Raw genomic sequence first — 8,172 nt, forward strand, 5'->3', positions numbered from 1 at the left:
TCATGAAGATGTGGTCATAGGTTCCGGTTCATCTGCTGCTAGCCATTTCCAGACAGTGAGCAAACCAGCGCCGTCCCCCGTGAAAAAGAGTCCACCAGAGCCTTCTTCTATTACTCTAATCTCTTGTTTTGAGAATAATCTTCCTCTTGTAGCAAACCTAACCAGAAAAAACACACCAGATAATATCAAGGTCCCCCCCACACGCGCACACACACACACAACACTCACAATATTAAAACCAAAATAGAAATGGGAACATGAAGTGTACTCACGTTGGCATTTCGTACAGGCTAACTGAATGGCTGCTGCAGGAGCAAAACAATACGGGTTTCCCTTTGGCATCAATCATGCCATTGATTCTAACCACACCCTATAATATAATGTCGCCAAAACTATACATTAGAATCATTTCTCACAACATAACATTCATATGAATCTCCACTGTTTATTGAAGTAAAACTCACACTTTCTTCTTGATGCGAGTACACTGCTTCCATAGTTATTGTTCATGATCAGTTGAAGTCGAAAGCTTTACTGTGCCGTCCAATGAACTTGAGAATAAGTATTTGTCCCAAAAAATAAGGGACGTCACCACATCAGTGTGCCCTTTCAACGTCATGGTACATTGTAATTTGTTGAGGTCCCAAACCTGAAAAAAAACAAGAAATCATTAAATCCTCTCAAATGAATTCAACAACAACATGCTATATGGTCTTTCAGTTGATTAATTTTGGGAGATTAAGAAATTTACTTAAAAAAAATCTATGTACCTTGATGCTTTGATCTACAGAACCTGAATATAACTTGTCCCCAGGTCCACCAGTTAAGGAAACAACAGCTCTGGTGTGGCCATTCAATGTTGCCAACGGTTTAAATTGAAAATTTGCTTCAGAAATGAGTCTCCATGCGTAAATAACACCATCCTATGACACGAAAACATAGTATGAGATTATAATAAGAAAGAAGAGAACAAATATTAATGAAGTGAAAAGAACCTAGTAAAACAAATTACGTACCATAGCTCCAGCAAAAATTGTGTCGTTGCAAACAGCCATGGAAAGTACAGGACCCCTGGGGCCGTCAAGGGTGATCTCAGCAGCAGTCTGAATGTTCCATGCCTTCATATATAACAACAACAACCACGTACAAGGTTAATTTCTGATTAATTAACCTAACGATCATATAAAAGATGAAAGAAAAAACAAAAACACAATCATCATATGATCAAGCAGTTTAAGAGCTTAATTACCTTAACAGCATTCTTCAAACCAGCAAAAACCCATGAACCCATACTGACCAAACACCTTGCCTCTTCACCCAGATTTATCACATGAACACATTCACCCGTATGACAGTCCCATACCCAAAGTGTCCTATCGGTGCTACAAGAAAAGAGTTTGTCCGCTCCCACTGGAAGTGTAACACCAGTCATAATCTGTAATCATAATTCAAAGTTTAGTACTTGACCAAAAAGCTACCCCACCAATCCTTTATATATATAAAAACTAAAAAGAGAATTGAACTCATTCCTAAATATAAAACCTACTCGAACAAAAAGTTACTGCATAATAAGATCCGGCAAAGAAACAAGATCAAGCATATATACTGATATTGGCAAATAATGGAAGTCAAGTAGGTACCGTCTTGTGTTGGTGGAGCTTAGTGAGGACAGAAAGGCCATCGCCATAAAAAGTGATAAAACCAAGAATGCAAGTTCCAACAGTGATCACCATGGACGCAGTTTCCATTGATCCAATATTTGCAAATTTGAGATGAATTGCCTTTGGGCTTAGAGGACCTTTTGCCGTCTGCTTCACATTTTTTGCTGTTGTGGGAGTAAGTGGACTGCCTCTTGCAGCGATTAGCATTATTATTACCAGAAGTGGACGGCCTCCTGCATTGATAAGAAGTTTCATTGCGCACAAAGCGAGTTTCCCTGTAAGAAGGAAACTCACTCCTCCTTACGACTCTTGTATTATTCATTCTGCAGCAATAAATTGGGATATAGGAGTTAGTTGATATGACATGATATTAAGCAATTCATACTAATCTTACCCAGTATCATTATACAGTGGACCGCATGCTAATATTATAAATTTATAATGTCCCATCCAAATAATCTTTATGCAACGAAATATTATATTATATTAATGTAAACTGAATTTGTTTTTGCTCCCAATTCTATATAATTAACCTGAATTATGCATTTTATAAAATATGTAATATGTAATAACAAATGCTTGAAAAGGGCCTTACTGCGTAAGATATCAAAAGATCCATCTTAAAAAAGGAGAATTAGAATGATATTTCAAGGAAGGAAAATAATTATAAAACAAGTCCCTAAAGTTATCATTCTCTACTCTGAAACTTATCAATAGAAGTTGTTTAGGTTGTTATTGAGACCTTTTAGTAATTATTTTTCTTCCTTAAGACTTGATGTAACTCTCCCTTTTAAAAACTGTCAAAATAATCCTAAAAGATAATTGCAGTTACAAAAGTCTACTGATTTTTTTATCTTGAAAATTATAAGTCATCAAGTGAAATATTAATTATATTTTTTTAAAGATTGTCTCTAATTAAAACTTAACATTTTTTTCTCGTGTAATTCATTATTTTAAATGCTGATAATTTTAGAATTTTTAAGTTTAATAAAATTAATGACTTAAGCATATCTTTTTACGGAGAATAGCTTAATAAAAGTCTGATGAACATGTGTGGCTGTCAGTTAATTGCCAAGGCAAGCACTAAACTTTGACGATGATTGCACAAAAGAACAGAAAATAGATCATGAAACAAAACTCCAAATTTCATAAACCTCTATAAGTTTTAGGGTTTAGCGTTATCAAAGTTCTTTCACATATTTATCATATGCCGTGCAAAATTATTTATTTCACAACCAATCCAAAGAGTCTAAAATAATTCTAAGCGAATTTGATCAAATAGAAGGCATAATTTTTGAAGTATTAATTGTGCGTTCAAGAATTTAATTGATGAGAACATGGACATGCCTTCACAACCGAATATCTCTCACTCTCTAATGTGACAATTCTTTGACTCTCTCTCTCTCTCTCTCTCTCTCTCTCTCTCTTTCTCATATCTTCACGTAGCTCCTTCTGCATGTCCTCCCGCGGTCCTCTTTTCATGGGCAGTATATTCGTAATGGCGAAGCAATTATTTTTTTGAGTGATTTAAATCTTAACAAGAGATTTGATAAAATCCAGATTTCCTAACCAAATCTTCAGTTTCATCTTTATTATCCAATCATATTAAAATATTTTGAAGATAACTTGTAACCAATTAGATTTTATACAAGTTGTTTTCTGAAAGTGTATTTGATCTCTACAAGAGATTTGATAAAAATTTTCCAACTTAATATGTGTTAAATCTTATATTTTTGTATTTTCAATTTTTTAATTTTTTTAGTATGATTTTTGACAAAAAAATATTTTTATTTATTTAAATTGAAATATTAACCTTAAATTCACTCAAATGACGGAATGAAGACTTAAAAAAAACACACACACAAATTAAATTAAAAAAACAAGACACTTTTACATAGTATCTTTCTTTTCACCTGATTCAATTTTATTATTACTTTTAGCAATACATTTATATCTATCTACATATCTATATCTCCAGATAAAAACAGATACACTGGAAGTTATTAAATGATCTCAAATCTATCCTTCTTAGAGAAAGAAATTTAATCTTGCATTTGACATGATTTTTAAGTTAAATGATTTGCCAACGTGTCTCTTCTAATCAAACTTCAAATTAAAACATCATATAGATTTTTTTTATTTCATATTAAATTATATATATATTGGTTCTGAAAATATATTTGGTCTCTATAAGAGATTTGATAAAGTTTATCCAAGTATCCAACTATTTGTAGATTTGTTAAATCCTGCTTTATATTTTTATATTTTCCTTTTCACCTTGTACGCTTCAACTTTTTTATTATTTTCATTAGCAATTAGCAATACATTTATACACACACATCACTGAAAGTTAAATGATTGCTACTCTATCCTCCTCAGAGAAACGAAGACTTTAATCTTAAATTATTATAATTTTTAAGTCAAATGATCTACCAATGTATATCTCGTATAATCAAAGTTCAAAATAAAATATCAGATAAAGTTTTTTGATATCATATAAATCATATTAACTATTTTGAGACATTTATAGCAATATATGTCGCCATATAGCCATATATTAAAGTGAAGATGATTGTCGAAATGTTTCTGCATCCATCTATACAATAACTGTTCATTCATTTTGAATTTCTGATCATTTCTTTCACATCAGTTTCAGCAGTTGCAAGCGAACTATATCTTGTATCTATCTTTATTGTCACATTTTTCAATCACTCAGCTTTATCACAAGTTTCACTTTTATCATGTAATTTTATTTAGTTTCAACGAGGCTAATGTCTAATTTCTTATACCCATTTAGTTGTGCAAAAATTTTACAATGATACAATACAAATGGGAATGAATCTATATAATTTTCACAACCAGAACCGTTGATTGAGCTGAAATATTTTGAAATTGAATATATACGTATATAATGTTATACAAACAAAATTTGAAATGCAAACATCTTGTTCGAGATGAAGAAGATATATATAAACCCTAAGGTTAAAAATAAGAAAATAAGATTGGGAATCATGAAGAAGGGGTCATAGGCTCCGATTGACCTGCTAGCCATTTTCAAACAATGAACAAACCAGTGCCATCTCTAGTTCTATGTTCAACCAAATCAAAAGAGGAAAGAAAATGGTAGTTATTGACTATAAACTCCTCAATATTTTTCTCCAAGATGACAAATTTCCTTTACCAAAGCCTAGTTCATTTATAGTCCATCTTAAAGATGCCAAGATCTTTTCTAAGTTTGATCTTAAAGCGGGTTTTTGGCAATTGGGTATTCACCCAGAAGATTGCCCTAAAACTGCCTTTTGTATTCTAAATGCCTAATATCAATGGACTGTTATGCCATTTGGGCTCAAAGTCGCCCCATCACTTTTCCAAAAGGCCATGACCAGAATCTTTGAACCTATTTCTGACAACCTTCTCATCTATATAGATGACTTTTTGCTTTTCTCAAATGATGAAGATTCCCATAAACTTTTATTAACCCAATTTGGGAAAATAATTGAAAATACGAGGTCATGTTGTCAGCAAAGAAAGGAGAAATAGGTGTCAGAAGCATAAAGTTCCTTGGAATGAATTTTGAAAATGGTCAGTATTATCCTGAACCACATATTGCAGAAGAATTGCTCAAATTTCCGGATAAGAATCTCACAGCAAAGCAAATTCAGCAATTTTTTGGGATTGTCAATTATCTTAAGAATTTCATCCCTCATGTGTCTAATCATACCAACAAATTGTCCAAGCTTTTCAAAAAGAATCCTCCCATGTGGGAAACAGACCAGACTTTAGCCGTCTAAATTCTCAAAAAAGTTGCTCAGCATCCGCCTTCTTTAAAGATTCTTGACAAAGGATTACAAATCCTCCAAACTGATGCCAGTGATTTTTGGGGAGCTATCCTCCTTGAAGAGATAAATGGAAAATGGTTCCACTGTGGACATGCAAGCGGACAATTCAAGGAGTCAGAAAAATATTATCATGCCACCTACAAAGAGGTTCTTGCAGTCAAAAAAGCAATTAAGAAGTTCAGCTTCCAACTCAGTCCTTATCAATTCAGAGTAGAAATGGACAATATGTCTTTTCCCAAATGCTTAATCCCAAGGGAAAGATCTTGCCAAATAGCCAATTACTCCGATGGAAGGACTGGTTTTCTAGCTATAAATTCACCATCCATCATCTCAAAGGTCACCAGAACACCATTGCAGATTTTCTCTCAAGATCTCAGAAAACTTCTCAACCTCCAAAGCTTTTGTCACTCTCCACACACCAAGCCTTTTACATTTTAACCATCTCTAAACCAGATATGCGTCATAGAATGATAGCCACTGTTTCCCTCCTAGATCCTGTCCTGAAACTCCTACAGATGTCTAAAACCTTGCCAGAAACACTATATTCTACTGGCTCCATCTTCTTCTTATGAACACTGGAATGCACTCATATCCTTAGCATTTTGATGTTGATACTCCATGCCTCACCATTCCCATCATCAAAGGATCCATTCCAGAAGAACTTTTATGGTATGTTTGGTCCATCTTAGACAATTATACCTATGCCATAGCTTTCTTAGCCTTATCCATATACCAACATCTGAATGATTCAAGAAACCAAAATTCTCCTCTTATCACTCTTTTTGAGATGCTTGCTCCTCTTTCCTATTGGAGAGGAAAACTTTGAAAAATCCTTGATAATCACAATATCTGGAATGCATTATCCTCCAAACAAAAGAAACTTTTTTGTTTGTTTACTTTTTACAGGTGTTATGACAAAGATGCTGATGGAGGACTTTACACAGACATTCATCTAACTCTCTGGATTACTATTCCCTTATGGCCCAAAGATGAAAAGTTATTAATGGAGAAACTTGGAAAAACATTAATCGCACTTAATGAACCAGACACAGGAGAAGACACTGCATATCTTTCTCTTGGACCTTTTCCTCTAAGTCCTCCTGATTCGCCACATAGGGCCAGCTATTCAACTCTTGAAGAATTTTAGAGGAATTTTATCGTAATTGCTGTCAGACCTCCACCACAAGTTCCTCCTCCAACAAAAGTATCCCAGGATCCTTGCCAAGGAGACTTACAAATTCAGCTCACTTAGCCTAAAATACTCCATTTCCCTCAGCCAAGTCTTTAGTCACAAATTCCATTTCTTGCGGGAGAATCCCAAGATCTTAACCAGGATGATGATTTTGAGATCCTACTCACAAAGTTTAAAGAAGAATATGCCATAAGGAGAAGACACTCTTCACACTATATGACAGCAATCTACGACTTTGATGCTGATGACTCTGACCCAGAAGACGTCATGAACCTATCCCTGGGTCATGAACCCATCTACAAAGACTAAGAGAACATAATAATCAAAGAATCTACTTTGTGTCACATCAAAAGATAAGGAGGACCTATCTGCTTTATGTTATATGTCTACTTTAACTTTAGCTTTATTAAATTAGTTTGTCTTGATGTAATAATTAAAATGGTTTGTCTTGTTGTAATCATTAAAGGCATTTTTGCCTTTATGTCGCGTTATAATAATGGTGTCTAGAACTTTACTATTAGGTTTTGTCATGTTATGGTCCTAGAGTCTTTATATAAACCTCGCTCTGCCATCAGTTATAGGCAGAACGAGTTGTAATAACTTTCTTGTATAATACTAGTGTGCTTTCCTCATGAGTTCTCTCTAATTTCTTCTCATGTTCTGAAAGCCTCACTTACAATACCTTTTTCTGAGTACGCTCTGCACTTCCTTTCTATAAGGATCCTGTATATCAGAAATAGAATCTGACCACAATCTTTTAAGGTGTATTTAATGACGACTTTCCCAGTTATTCTAGATTTGGTATTCAAAGATGGGAGTCTTAATGTGGCCCGTTGATGAGTTGAGAATTAGTGGCCTTACCTAAACTAAAACTTTAAATATTAGACTATGTTAGCTTTAAAAACATTTCTATTGAAAACATTATCAAGAACTATAAATATGAGTTTGAACGTGAAGCAGCCTCAGTTGAAAGTTGAAATGTCTATGAATGGTCTTAGATGCTTTTTTTTGTGTGCGCGCATCATATGCTCATTTATTTATGTCGCCTAGTGAGCACACGGATCATGATCATCCTCTTTGAGTAACGAGGCCAGCTAACACGGATCACGATGGTCCAGCGGGCATTCATTCCCACGCTTTTGTTTTACTTTTTCTGTATTCTAACTGAGACTTTAAAAAAATAAAATAAAATAAAGCAGCTATTAAGGACCTAAAGCTTTTTTTTTTGGGCCGAAGGATCTAAAGTTATATGTGGATCAAATTCGTATATTTTAGTCAGAAGAAAGCATTAACGCCCTAAATTACAAGATGTTTAACAAATTTAGCACATTTTGATGTGTCATAGTATCTTGTAGTCCTTTATCTAATTTCTATGATGAAATTCTTTTATTAATTTTAATTATAGTAATTAGTACATTGATGCATGCATGGTTGGTGTAAGTAAACCTAAATTTGTGCTTCGTTTATTGTTAGACTTTAA

At 33.8% G+C, this 8,172-nt stretch overlaps 1 pseudogene; it reads right to left on the bottom strand.

The window, feature by feature from the left end:
• On the bottom strand, positions 1-1,983 carry LOC114755354 (zinc finger CCCH domain-containing protein 48-like; annotated as a pseudogene).
• Between the last annotated feature and the right edge of the window lie 6,189 nt (positions 1,984-8,172).

Source organism: Neltuma alba, unplaced genomic scaffold (assembly GCF_004799145.2).
Source record: "Neltuma alba isolate B1F8T4 unplaced genomic scaffold, ASM479914v2 tig00010253_pilon, whole genome shotgun sequence".
NCBI lineage: Eukaryota > Viridiplantae > Streptophyta > Magnoliopsida > Fabales > Fabaceae > Neltuma > Neltuma alba.